General features: G+C 41.9%; 1 non-coding gene across 1 annotated transcript; it reads right to left on the bottom strand.

The window, feature by feature from the left end:
* Positions 1-3,128: 3,128 nt before the first annotated feature.
* On the bottom strand, positions 3,129-3,202 carry Trnas-uga. Its single transcript has one exon. It is a non-coding gene; the product is annotated as a tRNA-Ser (tRNA).
* Positions 3,203-16,260: the final 13,058 nt, after the last annotated feature.

Here is a 16,260-nt window from a genome sequence, read left to right as displayed (position 1 = left end):
CTTAACGTCTGGTGGCTTCCTTTGAAATTCGCGTCGAAAATTTCTTCGGACAGAAAAGGGTGATTTCGTTTCGACATACCACACTACGCATTGGGCTCTCTCTGGAGGTGTAGTCAAACGGCTCTGAGCTCTATGGGACTTAAAATCTGAGGTCACCAGCCCCTAGAACTTCGAACTACTTAAACCTAACTAACCTAAGGACATCACACACACCCGTGCCCGAGGCAGGATTCGAACCTGCAGCCGTAGCGGTCGCGCGGTTCGAGACTGAAGAGTCTAGAACCGCTCGGTCACACCGGCCGGCTGGAGGTGTAGTCACTTCTGGTAATTATGAACGACCTGAAACAAAACGAAAGGAATTGTTTAGGAAATTACGCGAATCATTTCGAGTTGCCTTAGATAATGCTGCACACCACAGCTTTTTTTTTTTTAAATTGTTTTGGAAAGTATGGAGCTTTTCTGTGGAAACCCTGTTGAAGAGAAAAAGTTATGAGAAACTTTCTGGCAGATTAAAACTGCGTGCCGGACCAAGACTCGAACCCGGGACCTTTGCCTCCTGCGGGCAAGTACTCAACCACCTTTTTTCTTTTGTTTAACTAATTTTGTTCGTTACTGTTCCTTGCATTTGTTCTGGGTAGAAGCCCCCTGACACCCATTCAAGTCCAACGTTGAAGCATTCACTCAGTTTTTCTTGTTAGAGAGCGAACACCCTGAGCTACCGTGCTGGCGCAGACGAGCCACCCAACCAAGCACGACTCCAGTTTCGCTGGAGAGCTTCTGTAAAGTTTGGAAGGTAGGAGACAAGGTACTGGCAGAAGTAAAGCTGTGAGGTCGACTCGTGAGCCGCGCTTGGGTGGCTCAGTCGGTAGAGCACTTGCCGATGGAAGGCAGAGGTCCCGAGTTCGAGTTTCAGTCCGGCAAACAGTTTTAGGAGGAGCACAAGAGAGGCAGGCAGAAAAGCGCGTACCGACAGACGTTCCAGAGCTGGCTGCTCGCCGCGCTGGACGCCGCCTTCAGAGATGCCCTCCGCCCCCAATTACCGTGACCGCCGCCGACGTGACCGCGCCCCTCCACCCCCCCCCCCCCAAATCCCTCACTCCCTCGCCGTTGCTGACGCAGGCACCCTCCAACTCTCCCAAAAGTGCATGTTACTTAAAGATAGTAAGAATGATACTAAACGTAGTGCTCCAGTGCATTCACAGTGTTCTCTCATATGAAACAGTGCGACACAACAATTATATCATCTTACCACTGGAAAAAAAGTTTTCATTATATTTGAGAATCTCTGTTTGTCCTTGATTTTATCTTGCATGTCAAGAGACGGTGGCAGCTTAATGTGACCAACATAATTCGCCACAATCAAGGTGGTTATGTAAATAATGTACCAAACCAAAATCCCTCTACAACTGATATCAATAATCATGTTCTACATCTTCATCTACATACATACTCCGCAATCCAGCATACGGTGCGTGGCAGAGGGTACCTCGTATCACAACTAGCATCTTCTCTCCCTGTTCCACTCCCATACGAGGGAAAAACGACTGCCTATATGCCTCTGTACGAGTACTAGTCTCTCTTATCTTATCTTTCTGGTCTTCCCGCGAAATGTAAGTTGGCGGCAGTAAAATTGTACTGCAGTCACCCTCAAATGCTGATTCTCTAAATTTCCTCAGTAACGATTCACGAAAAGAACGCCTCCTTTCCTCTAGACACTCCCACCCGAGTTCCTGAAGCATTTCCGTAACACTCGCGTGATGATCAAACCTACCAGTAACAAATCTAGCAGCCCGCCTCTGAATTGCTTCTATGTCCTCCCTCAATCCGACGTGACCTGACAGTTCTCAAGAATAGGTCGTATTAGTGTTTTATAAGCGATCTCCTTTACAGATGAACCACATCTTCCCATAATTCTACCAATGAACCGAAGACGACTGTCCGCCTTCCCCACAACTGCCATTACATGCCTGTCCCACTTCATATCGCTCTGCAGTGTTACGCCCAAATATTTAATCGATGTGACTGTGTCAAGCGCTACACTACTAATGGAGTATTCAAACATTACAGGATTCTTTTCCCTATTCATGTACATTAATTTACATTTATCTATGTCTTTACACCAATCACAAATCCTGTCCAAGTCATCTTGTATCCTCCTACAGTCACTCAACGACGACACCTTCCCGTACACCACAGCATCATCAGCAAACAGCCGCACATTGCTATCCACCCTATCCAAAAGATCATTTATGTAGATAGAAAACAACAGCGGACCTACCACACGTCCCTGGGGCACTCCAGATGATACCCTCACCTCCGATGAACACTCACCATCGAGGACAACGTACTGGGCTCTATTAGTTAAGAAGTCTTCGAGCCACTCACATACTTGGGAACCAATCCCATATGCTCGTACCTTAGTTAGGAGTCTGCAGTGGGACACCGAGTCAAACGCTTTCCGGAAGTCAAGGAATATGGTATCCGTCTGATACCCGTCATCCATGGTTCGCAAGATATCATGTGAAAAAAGGGCGAGTTGCGTTTCGCAGGAGCGATGCTTTCTAAAGTCGTGCTGGTGCATGGACAGCAACTTCTCTGTCTCAAGGAAATTCATTATATTCGAACTGAGAATATGTTCGAGAATCCTGCAACAAACTGATCTTAAGGATATTGGACTGTAATTTCGAGGATCCGTCCTTCTACCCTTCTTCTATACAGGGGTCACCTACGTTTTTTTCCAGTCGCTCGGGACTTCACGTTGGGCAAGAGATTCTCGATACATGCAAGCTAAGTAGGAGCCAATGCAATAGAGTACTCTCTGTAAAACCGAGTGGAATCCCATCAGGACCTGGCGATTTATTTGTTTTCAACCCATTCAGTTGCTTCACAACCCCAGGGATGTCTATCACTATGTCCTCCATACGCGAATCTGTACGAGATTAGGTTTATTTACTATTGTTTTGTGACCCTGTGGAAGTATTACGAGTCACAAAGATTTCTTCATATGTCAAATGTTCCTCTCTCTCTCCCCCCCCTCTCAACCACAATTTATCTAAATTAGAATTATTTTAATACCTTCAGCTGCTGACTGGCGTTGATATATATCAACGGAGACAGGTGAAAATGTGTGCCCCGACCGGGACTCGAACCCGGGATCTCCTGCTTTCATGGCAGACGCTCTATCCATCTGAGCCACCGAGGACACAGAGGATAGCGCGACTGCAGGAACTATCTCGCGCACGCCTCCCGCGAGACCCACATTCTCACCTTGTATGTCCACACACTACGGTCGTAGTGTCCCACCCCAACACATTCTTCCACGAGTAACATCCTGAAATGAGTGGCCAGTGTCCTTAATGTGGATGGCTGCTGCTGATTTAACATAATTGTTTGTATGCTGGGCATTTATGTACTGGTTCTTTTTTTCTGCCCATATTCAGGGCTTTCCATCATGTATACAATTTTGTAAAGTCTTGACTGTGTGTGTTTGTCTGTGAGCTTATGTTGTGTTGTTTAACCTAGAGATTTAAATGTGTTCCTGCAGGTGATATTCCTTTTACATGCATACGGCATCCTAAATTTTTCTTGTTTCGGTTTATCGCTAGTAGAAAGTGCTACTAAAGCGGAAGAAAATTAGGAGCCTTCTTCGTCATTTCCAGCAGAAAGTGGCAGCATAATGTAACGTAGTCGTGGTTCGTCAGACTGTAACCCCTCCGCCACACACCGTTGGGTGGCTTGCGGAGTATCAATGTAGATGTAGATGTAGATGTAACCGAGTGTCATATCTCAAAGAATAACTTAAAACATTTAGCTCCGAGAAAGAGCATGTCGTGGAAAGGGGGTGAGGTTTACAGGAATAGGTCACGAAGCACTGGGAAGATGTGTGTCTTGCAGAACATTTCGTGACGCTAGGAACCCTCTCTGGCGTACAGTCTCTCTAAAGAAACTTTAAAGGAAACATAGGCTACCAGACGATAGATGTACGATAAAGCATAGGATTGTAGATAGAGTGATACATTTGGTTGTCAAAAGAGCAATGTGTGAAGCCATATCAAGTACTGTAGCAGAATATTATCGAAAGACATGTAAAAAATTATAGCCGTTTGTAAAGAGTGCCAGTAACACCAAAGTTAGTTTCCAGGTAGGAACTGATAATGAGGCTATCAAAGCAAAATCCTTTTTCAAACGTTACTTCACAAAGGGAGAGCCAGCAATACTGTAATTCTTGTTCCACTGAGTATCTTAGATATTATTGTCAGTAGCATTAAGAAACGGCTAAAATCGTTGTAACTGAACACAGTTACAGGCTCCGATGAAATATGAAATCCCTGTGAGAATCTATATGGCATTGGCCCCTCAGTTAACCCTTCTTATGATCATAATACAACACTTTTCTAAAAAAAAAAAAAAAAAAAAAAAAAAAAAAAGTAACAGAAGTATTCCAGAATATTACAATATTATCATTGGTTAAAATTAAAACTAACATCCACCTCTTCCATAATCTTAGAACAAAGTCAAAGCTCAGGCATGTTGAGGCATCTCGAACAGAATGATTTCCTCCATGCCTTTCGAAATGTATTCTGAAAAGATCTGACATGCTAAACGGAAATGGGACTTTGGAAGATGGGGGGCTGGATCCATTAGTCAAGGCAGCCAGTATTTAATGATATTTAAACATCAGGACGACACCAAGCCTTCTGAAAGAAACTATGATCTATCGGGTATCAAAGGAATTTGGAATATTTGTTGGTAGGGAGGACATAGCATGTTGACAGAAAATGATGCACAGCAACTGCTTTCAGCGATTCAACAACCAGTATTGAAGAAACCAGCAAGAGACTAGAACATCAAATGGCTGTCAAGATTAGGTTAATTACACCACAAGGAAAAATCATTTTTCCAGTGCTCTTGGGCTGGAAGAAACTGTAATAACTGACACAATGCTAGGTACCCTCTGCCAAATACTTCCGATAGTTTGCAGAGTGTGGATGTAGAAAATTTTTGTGGTTGCTGGCAAGTTCTTGTAAATGTGTGTCCTGAATAAGCGTTTCCTTAGTAGTGATTCTGTAAACTGTTAGTATTCTACACCAAATACAATGAGAAGCAGTAATTAGTGCCCTGTACTGTATGAACAGGATTCTGTGAGGTTTCTCAAATTCATGTCACAAATAATCTGCTTATACGCTTTTGAAATATCTAGGTGAGCAGCTCTATACGATATGCATCCAAGGGATACAGAGAAACCCAGCAAAGTAGCCCTGCACACCAGCAAGCGGGCAACTACTTGCCTGCCTGCAGGTGTCTGGGACTGCCACACAGGTTTTATCTGCAAAGCCACATTTTTGAAATTCTGAATAAAGGTGAGCAGGTGGAGACACGGGTATTATGGTACAGCATGGTCTTAGAGGGCCCCTTTGCCATTGTATTCACACATGCGTTAATGTCACACCCCTCTGTGGTCATGCCACAGGAGGGTGTGAAACATGAAGCGTTTATAAAGCATAAACACCATTTGCAGTTTCAGATCACGTTCAGATTTCGTCGAATGATTTTGAATGGTCCCTTGTGGTTTCAACGGGTACATGAGAGCAAATATTGTGGTCGCTCTGCGATCCAAAGGTGCGCAATTATATTCATTGGTGACGCAGCACCACAATGTCCTTGGAAAGGGATTGAAACATTGGAAGGTGTCATCAGCGTCAGAGGCTTTCAATAACGTCGTCCTGTTTCTTATCGCACAGAGAAATGTCGTTTTCGACCACGAAATGTGCGGAGATCAATGCTGCACGAAAAGGGATGGTTTCACTGACGCCATTTATGTCACACAGGCCTTTTCGTTGCGATGCTGAGCCGTGGTGTGAAATCTTTTCCTCAGCCACCAGTAAGACAACAGCATGTTTTCAACGCTGGGTGTCACCCTCAGAGGCGTCAAAGTAAGGTGTGAAATGTTGGGAAGAGGGGGGTGTCCACTGTGACTTTCGGCAGAATTGTGATGTAATTTGGTGCTAACCCACGTTACATGTCACATGAGTTTAGCTGCGGCCTATTTTTCGCATGTGTCGACACCTTGCTGTTTGTATCGGCACCGAGCCCGAGGGTGACGTCGTAGTACACCATTGCAGAGTTCTCGGTTGTATGCATATTTGACCCAAATTTCAAGCTTATGCTTCGCAATGGGGAACAATTACGAGGATTCGAAAAAGTGATCCTTAATTGTGTTGTACAGTATGTGTGTGCTTCAGCGATATGGTGATCAAACGATTCAATGAATTTAATGCATTTTTGCTCATAGCTTATCTATCAGTCTGTTGCAGTTGATATCGATGAATGGGTTTTATCTAGTGGCTGGATGTTTATTTATTTATTTATTTATTTATTTATTTTTTTTGTGGGGCGCTCAACTGTACGGTCATGAGCGCCCATACTACATCCCAATTTTTACACAGTCAAATTTTTTACACTCTCCAATCTAGCCACTGTAGCGAATGATGATGAAATGATTAAAACAACACAGGCACCCAGGCCCTGGGCAGAGAAAATCCGCAACCTGGCCGGGAATCGAGCCCTGGACTCCGTGATCCAGAGGCAGCAACGTTAGCCACTAGACCACGAGCTGCGGACCTAGTGACTGCAGACTAGAACGTGCCTTGAGTCATACGAATACAGCCTTTCTTTCTCTGCAGTTTTTACCCTCTATAGCTGCTTCTTTTGCCATGGAAGTTATTCCTTCATCTCTCAACAGGTATCCTATCATCCTGCACTTTGCTCACCTGTTCTACAGAGAACCTCCTCATTTGCTATCTTACCAGTCCACTTAATTTCCAATGTAATTTATACACGACGTATCAAATGCTTCGATTCTATTCTTTTCTGGTGTTCCCACAGTACGTGACTCACTACTACACAATGCTCTATTCTAAATGTAGAGCTATATTTTCCAAAATTTCTTCCACACATTAAGGCTTGGCCAGGAATGCCCTAGACCACTTTTATATTCTACTTCGTTCGTCCGTCGTTTGTTATTTCGAACGTCGCAGAATTCCTTACCTACTTCATGGTGCCCACCTCTAATAAGTTTATCACTTATCTCATTTCTGCTACTCCTCATTACTTTCATCTTTCTTTGGTTTACTCTCAATTCATGTTATTTACTCATTAGACTATTCATCTCATTCAACAGTTCCTGTAATTCTTCTTCACTTTCAATGAGGATAGCAATGGCATTGATACACTTTTACTCTGAATTTTAATGTCACTCTTGAAACTTTGTTTTATATCCCTCATTGCTTCTTCGCAGTATAGATTGGGCAGCACTGGCAGATGGCTACGTCCCTGTCTTAGAGCTTTTTTAAACCGCACACTCCCTTCTTGGGTTTCCATTATTATTCTTTCCTCTTGGTTTTTGGACATACTGTATATTACTCGTCTTTCCCAATAACTCACTCCTTTTTATCAAAATGTTGCTTTTTTGATAATGTCGAATATCTTGCACCTTTTTACAATGTTGAATGCTTTTTCAGGATGACAAATCCTGTGAATGGCAAAAAGTTGTCTGTTTGTAGAAAACTATTTTTAACATTCTGTGCAGTCCACGGATGTTAGCGACTCAGAAGTCGAGAAATGGTCTCTCAGGATGTTAGTTGTCTAGTGTGCCCGTGTAACAGTCCGCTTTCAGAAGGCGAGCCGTATGTTGACAATATTGTCCGTCGATTGGGGTCAACTGGGGTCTCCTGTCTGTTTCTGGGGCCTGCCCCGTTTGCCTTGTCAGGCGTCCGACGAGCACGTGATCAGTGTATGACGTCACAGCACGTGACTAGCTTCTCTGGGGACGGGAAGAGGAAGGAAGATTAGGGCTCTGACTCGCGGCTAACCGTTATCAGTTATAAATACATCACCAAATGTGGAATAAATGTGACATTTTAGGAAACATTACGGAAATCTGTAGAATTATAAACTCTTCGTGAGAATTTGTCAAAGTGCAGACATGTGCGTTTGATGCGTCGAAACATTTTTTGAAGTTCACATCCTCGCTCGTATAAGGAAAAGCCTCTAACACATCAAAAGATATTTGAAGTGCTATGTAAGATTATGAGATGTTCAGCATGTACATGAAAACATGTGCGCAAAATCTAAAGCTGCTAGAGGACCATTTCAAAGCAGGGAAAAGATCATTAACTGAAAAAAAGTGGTTCAAATGGCTCTGAGCACTATGGGACTTAACATCTGAGGTCATCAGTCCCCTAGAACTTAGAACTACTTAAACCTAACTAACCTAAGGACATCACAAACATGCATGCCCGAGGCAAGATTCGAACCTGATACCGTAGCAGTCACGCGGTTCTGGACTGAAGCGCCTAGAACCGCTTGGCCATCACGGCCGGCATTTAACTGAAAACTAAGTGGCTCTACGCACCTGGTACAGAAACCAGAATGCATTTGTGACAGAAGAAGGCTATGAAAGAAAGCAGGAGTTGATAAGAGAGTGAGACAGGTTTATAGGCTATTACCAATTTTATTAAATACCTAAATGAAACATGCAGTAACAGAAACCAAGGATTAATTTTTGAAAATCTTTAAAGTTCATTGGCTAATATAAAAAGTTTACAATAAAATTAGTTAGTTACACGGAATAATCAATGTCTAAGGTTGTAAGATAAACACCAATGAAAGCAAATCAATGGTAAACAAAATGTAATCGAATTAAATCAGGCGATGCTGAGGGAGCTAGATAAGGAAATAAATCTCTAGAAGTAATAGACGACCTTAGCTACTTGGATAGCAAATTAATTGACTATGGTTGAGGTACAGAGGACAAAAATAACACTCGCAATAGTAAGAGTTACTGAATAAAATGAAGTTTGTCAACAGTTCAAGTATAAAATTAGGATTTGATGAGGAATTTTATGTAATTACTGACTGTAGTTTTTCCACTTACGACTATTACAAATATTCATTGCACTGCAGTGTCGACATTTAAACATTTTCAACCACTGAACGAAATACACTGACACTTAAAATGAAGTAACAGAACGTTCTACCTGTAAACGTTACTAGTATGGCACTTCGTGGGATGTTAAGGCTCACTGTACAGTGTTTAGTCATGACACGCTGGAATATGCCTTCCAGCAGTATGAAAGCAGATACTTATGACGATATAAGTGCACTCGAACCGGCATACACCATGCGGGGAGCTACAAAGAAGCATATGCTTAAATAAAAACAACATCCAAAATATAAACAGAAACGAATCACTCATGTAGCAGTCAAAGCAAGTAGATTAGCAGCAGTAAAATGACAAAGGTATAAACACACAGTGTGCACATGCCTGGGAGAGAAAATACGTTAGTATCTGCAGCCAATATGATGTGGGCTGTGACATGTGTACCTCATAAGATAGTATCTCCCCTTAGCAACTATAACACCCTCAGCAAATCACAGCTTGTGTTTGTTACTCTACTGAGAATCGCATTTACATCTTCACTCACAACATTTTACGAGTGTAAGGGAACAATTGACAGGAATGGGGGAAAGAAATACAGTAGAAGAAGAATGGGTAGCTTTGAGGAATGAAATAGTGAAAGCAGCAGAGGATCAAGTAGGTAAACAGACAAGGGCTAGTAGAAATCCTTGGGTAACAGAAGAGATAATGAATTTAATTGATGAAAGGAGAAAATACAAACATGCAGCAAGTGAAGCAGGCAAAAAGGAATTCAAACGTCTCAAAAATGAGATTGACAGGAAGGACTTTTGCTATTTGGGGAGCAAAATAACTGATGATGGTCGAAGTAGAGAGGATATAAAATGTAGACTGGCAATGGCAAGGAAAGTGTTTCTGAAGAAGAGAAATTTGTTAACATCGAGTATTGATTTGTCAGGAAGTCGTTTCTGAAAGTATTTATATTGAGTGTAGCCATGTATGGAAGTGAAACGTGGACGATAACTAGTTTAGACAAGAAGAGAATAGTAGCTTTAGAAATGTGGTGCTACAGAAGAATGCTGAAGATTAGATGGGTAGATCACATAACTAATGAGGAGGTATTGAATAGAATTGGGGAGAAGAGGAGTTTGTGGCACACCTTGACTAGAAGAAGGGATCGGCTGGTAGGACATGTTCTGAGGCATCAAGGGATCACCAATTTAGCACTGAAGGGCAGCGTGGAGGGTAAAAATCGTAGAGGGAGACCAAGAGATGAATACATTAAACAGATTCAGAGGGTGTAGACTGCAGTAGGTACTGGGAGATGAAGAGGCTTGCACAGGATAGAGTAGCATGGAGAGCTGCATCAAACCAGTCTCAGGACTGAAGACCACAACAACAACAACAGCAAATAATAAAATGGTGCTGGTTGGTATTTTTGCGACGTATCTAAAGCATTTGACTGTATTACTCACAGTATCCTAATAGATAAATTGAAGTTTTATGGAATTGATGGCATAACCAACCAATGAATAAAGTTATATGTAACAAAATAATGCAGAAGGTTGTAGTTAGTAATTCATTCAATATAGGCTGTGGGCGTAATTCTGTCTGGGGAGAAATCACATACAGCATTCCCCAAGGCTCAACCTTAGGTCCACCATTGTTCCTCATATATGTAAACACTCTTCAAAAATGGTTCAAATGACTCTGAGCACTATGGGACTTAACATCTATGGTCATCAGTCCCCTAGAACTTAGAACTACTTAAACCTAACTAACCTAAGAACAATACACAACACCCAGTCATCACGAGGCAGAGAAAATCCCTGACCCCGCCGGGAATCGAACCCGGGAACCCGGGCGCGGGAAGCGAGAACGCTACCGCACGACCACGAGCTGCGGACTCTGATTTTTGGCGTATAGTCTCACACTCAGATTTAAAAATACGCAGGATATTCAGTTTTACACATAAACTGGTACTACACCAATGATTAGTGTAACATATGGTGAGGAAATAATGAATAGGGTGTAAACTTCAAATTTCTTAGGTATCCATATTGATGAGAATTCAAACTGAAAAAAAAAGTTCTTGAATTTCTAAAACAACTTAGTTTAGCCACATTTGCACTTAGAGTCATTGCAAACCTTGGGGAGTGACAAATCAGTAAGTTGGCATATTTTTCATGTTTTCGTTCAATAATGTCATATGGAATAATCTCCTGGGGTAACTCACCTTTAACAAAGAAAGGCTTCATTGCTCAGAGCCGTGATGTGAGAATAATATGTGCTGCACCGATCGTTTTGTAGGAGTTGGGCATTCTAAACACTGCTTTCCAGCATATTTTTTTCCTGATGAAATTTGTGGTAAATAATGCACTACAGTTCAAAAGGAATGGTGAGGTGCATAAGTATTACTCCATATTAGGGTTGTCTTTAGCACAAAAAGAGGTGCACAATGTCGCAACAAAAATTTTCAATCACTTACGCAGTGATATAAAATGTCTGACAGATAACAAAGTAAATTTTGAATACAATCTGAAATACGAGGTTCTCCTTGACCTCCTATTCCGTAAAACAGTTTCTATTATTAGAACGTGCAAAAGGTGGTGGGGTGGGTAGGAATTACTGACACACATCTATATCCTAAAAAAGTAAACATTTAAATGTTCAGCATGTATCCAAATTTACAAACGAACTTGCGATGTAAATATAAAATTACTCGTTCCTCATACTAAAGATTTATCGTGCTAAATGCATAATGGAATATGGGACTAACTAAGTAAGTAGCTACCCAAAGTGGACAGATGTTATCAAAGTATTTATAGAATGAAGAGGTACTGCATTGAATTGCGGAGTACAGAAATCTATGCCATAATGGAACAGAAGAAAAAGGGATCAGCTGACAGAAAACGCTACTAGGCGTAAAAAAAGATCATTTTGGTAGTAAAATGAAGTTTTCGGGGTATTAGCAGCTACATGTAGATGGCTACTACTCAAATCACACTTAAGTGCCTGGCAGAGGGTTCATAGAACCAACGTCAAAATAATTATCTGTTCTTGCCCGCTCGAACAGCGAGCGAGAGAAATCACACCTATATCTTGCTGCGCGAACTCTGATTTCTCTTATTTTGTTATGATGAATGTTTCTCCCCATCTGAGTTTACGTCAACAAAATATTTTCGCATCTGGAGGAAAAAGTTGTTGACTGAAATTTCGTGAAAATAAACTGCCGAAACGAGAAATGCCTTTATTTTAAAGATGTCCATCCCAAATCCTGTGTCATGTTTGTGACACTCCGTCCCCATTTCTCGATAATACAAAACATGCTGTCCCTCTTTGAACTTTGTCGATCTATTCCGTTAACTATATCTGGTAAGGATCTGACCAAGTGAAGTCTACTAGTATCAGACACAGGCCTTAATTTGAGGAAAAAATTTCTGAGAATCTACTTTTGGAGTAGCACTGTATAGTAGTGAAACTTAGACTGTACGAAAACCGGAACAGGAGGGAACAGAAGCATTTGAGATGTGACGCTACAGACGAATGTGGAAAATTAGGCGGACTAAAAAGGAAGGAGAAGGTTCTGCACGGAATCGGAGAGGAAAGGAGTATGTGGAAAACACTGACAAAGAGAAGGGACAGGCTGGTGGTGGTGGTGGTTAGTGTTTAACGTCCCGTCGACAACGAGGTCATTAGAGACGGAGCGCAAGCTCGGGTTAGGGAAGGATTGGGAAGGAAATCGGCCGTGCCCTTTCAAAGGAACCATCCCGGCATTTGCCTGAAACGATTTAGGGAAATCACGGAAAACCTAAATCAGGATGGCTGGAGACGGGATTGAACCGTCGTCCTCCCGAATGCGAGTCCAGTGTGCTAACCACTGCGCCACCTCGCTCCGTGACAGGATGGTATGACGACACCTTTTAAGACAGCAGGGAATGACGTCTATGGGACTAGAGGGATCTGTAGAGGGCAAAAACTGTAGGGAACACAGAGATTGGAATACATCCAGTCAATGATTGATGACTTATGTTGAGGTTGCAAATGCTACTCTGAGATGAAGAGGTTGGCACAGGAGAGGAATTCGTGGTGGGCCACATCAAACCGGTCAGAAGACTGATGTAGTACTTCGAAAGAGAATGGACAAGATTTGTTGCATGTTCTAAGTGATCTGCAAATAAAACTCTATCTTTGGGTCGACTTCCCCCAAAATTATAAAGGAAGACCAAGGTTTGAACACAGTAAGTAGGTTCAGAAGGATGTGAAGTGCACTGGTTGTGCAGAGACAAGAGGAGAACTATATCAAAAAGTCTTCAGACTCAAAATCACTATAATAACCAACTTAATCTTCGTACATCCATACTTAAATTGCGTGATGGTGGGACATCAGCTGGTATAATTTCTATTAAAAATGAAACTCCTCCAGCTGTACTTAAGTTTTCATTTTCAACTTTTTTAGTCCTGTCTTCCTCAGTAGCGTGTAATATTACGGTATATTGATAATTTTTACTTATGGACCGTCTGACAGCAACTGAATAAAACACAATTTTAGTGCCATACGCGTTTCGCCTTTATTTTCTGCAAGGCATCATCAGTGACCTGGAATATGTACATATGTTAGCTATTTAATTTACATTTTTGTCACTGTGCCTATAGGTTATAAACAGTTCTGGTGGTTGGTATTTCCTATTAAGTAGTAATGTTTCGAACTGTACTTACATGTTGCGTGGACAATTTCTTACATATTACGCTACTGTTACATTTTTGGTGTTGTTTTTCTTCTTATGAATGCCAATTTGCGGTTTTTTTCCCACATTCCACAGCACTATGAATTGAACGTTTGTTTCAATGCAATGTTTTGGTTTCTGTTGCCGACTGTCAAATGTTTTTGCAAAAGATCGAATGTTATTGCCAAACTTTCGAGTGTTATTATTGAAGTATCTTTGATCAGTTCGTGTATGCATTTGTGTGTGTGTGTGTGTTTTGGTGTGATATAGTTTTTCTAATCACACCAAACCACACACACACACACACACACACACACACACACACACACACACACACACACACAAACATAGACACACACACATACACAAATGCATATTAAGTTCTCATATTTATTTGGCTACTAGTTTCGATGTTGCGTCAACGCCATCCTCAGGCCCGTACACTTTGATGATATCAAATGATATTATCAAAGCGTACTGTCCTGAGATTGGCGTTGACGCAACGTCGAAACTAGTAGTCAAATAAAAATGAAATCTTAAGTGCAGCTGGAGGAGTTCCATTTTTAATGAAAATAACCAACTTCGTCTTGCGTCCAAGGCTGGTGACGGCACTGTTCATACTAACGTAAATGATTTCTGTTTCAGTGAGGATAAGTGATCCTGTCAAGGTCGCCATTTTGGGCTGACAGAGGAAGACGCAGTCTGCTGTGAACGCTCCTCTGTATTTCCGGAATTTGTGGCACGCACCGTATCATCCTGCTGTGCTTGCAAAACCGTGAACGGTGACTTGCGTCAGCCGCTAACTTGCATTATTTATGTGTATTTAGCTATTTCGGTATCACGTACGCGTCCGCGCGGAGAGGACCGCAGACGGGGAATGGAACGGAGTGTTGCGTTAGCGGTGGAGGTTATCGCAGGCAGACCTTGCCTTGAAGGGGCGGGCGAGACCGGAGGCCGCGACGCAGCTGCGGGTTATCGCCGATAAGAGGCGAAAGAGAGAAACACGTCCGCCGTGGTCACACAGGCACGGCCGCGATACGGCTATGAGGCGGATGTACGTTATTTCAAACCACTCCTTGAACGCATCTTTTCGAAACAACCGGAAGAGTAAACAACTGTCGATGCTGACAAAAATAAATGTTTTTCTGTTGGTATCTGTCAAATGGAATGACCAGTCTCAGGAGTACAGAATATGGACTGAGTGTGAATCGAAGAAAGAGAAAGAGATTGCGGCGGCGCAGTTCTTTCCGTCCCATTACGACGAACCTGCACTACCTGTGAACACTGTCTCAGCATATCATCAGTAGGGAAGCCGAGCGAAGTCTACTGTACTTCGACGTGAACCAGACTGCAATTAAAGTCACTAGTCTACGTTTCGGGAGAAAGTTTTCACACAAATGAAAGGTTGGAAATTTTGTTCTCAGTTAATATATTCTGAAACTTAGCTGAACAAGTATCACTGACAAACCCGTGCTAGTCTTAACACAGTCACTCACAATCCCTTTCACTCACGTTAGCAAGTTCATGGTGTTGCATTTCCCGAAAACATAATAGATACAAAAATACTGATTGTTTTTGACTGGGAATGCTCGCCAAATATTAAGTCTGTCGGTACCAAATGCAGTCACAGTTTTTAGCCACTGACTTGCTCAATATGCCACGCGGAATTTATGTCTTTTCTCGCCTCAAAATTCACTTAAAAATTCCGAAATTTCTACACACCCATCGGAATAATTCTGCCGTCACTTTACAACATTTTTAATGTAAGAAACACTGCTAGATCCGGCAACTGATCATTTCCATCGGAACTACTACTACACACGTCCGAACTGTTTCATGGCTAGGCTCCGATTCTTCTTCAGAATACTCCTAAGTCTTCTCTACCAGCAGAGAAAGGCGTGTGAAGAATATTGCTTTACCATTGGTCAGTTTACTCAACAGCCAACAGCAAAACAACATTCTCCCGCTTCAGTCCGCACTTTTCATAAATAGCCAATCGCAATATAGTAAACCTAACGACTGCACTTTTTACCGACGTAATTATCTAATATGCTGAAGTTTTTTTATGTAAAGTTATTTACTGTTGTTATTTATACCTGAATTAGCTTTCCCTTTACCACAAACTTACTTTACAAAACTCTTCTACAAAAATCCCCTTTGTCCATATCCATATTTCTTCGAAATGTTCCCACACTAAATCCTACTACATAACTCGTTAAACAATTATCTTCATATTAACCTTAAACCACACTCACGCATCATTCATACCGCTAAAATACATTTATACATTTTACACACACATAAACATCGTAACACTTTATGAAAATACTAGAACAGTTTATGAAAAACATTCTATTACTTTAGTGCACTCTAGTGGGCACAATCGAAACTAAATCAGTCCCCTATCCAATATTGTCCTCTATCGGCTGATACATAAACTACGTGCGCGTCCAGTCTCGCGTCACCATCTGTCACTCTCCAGCTCTGAGACACATCTCCCACTTAACCGCCTCCAAGGCAGGATCGTTATACGGCGCTACGCCTCAAGATGTAGCAACAATGAGAACAGCGAGAAAATTAACATCAGGATTGATTGGCACGAGGGCGATGAAGTTA

The sequence above is a fragment of the Schistocerca americana genome, chromosome 9 (assembly GCF_021461395.2).
Source record: "Schistocerca americana isolate TAMUIC-IGC-003095 chromosome 9, iqSchAmer2.1, whole genome shotgun sequence".
In the NCBI taxonomy this organism is placed as follows: domain Eukaryota; kingdom Metazoa; phylum Arthropoda; class Insecta; order Orthoptera; family Acrididae; genus Schistocerca; species Schistocerca americana.
This window is presented reverse-complemented; position numbering and strand designations above follow the sequence as displayed.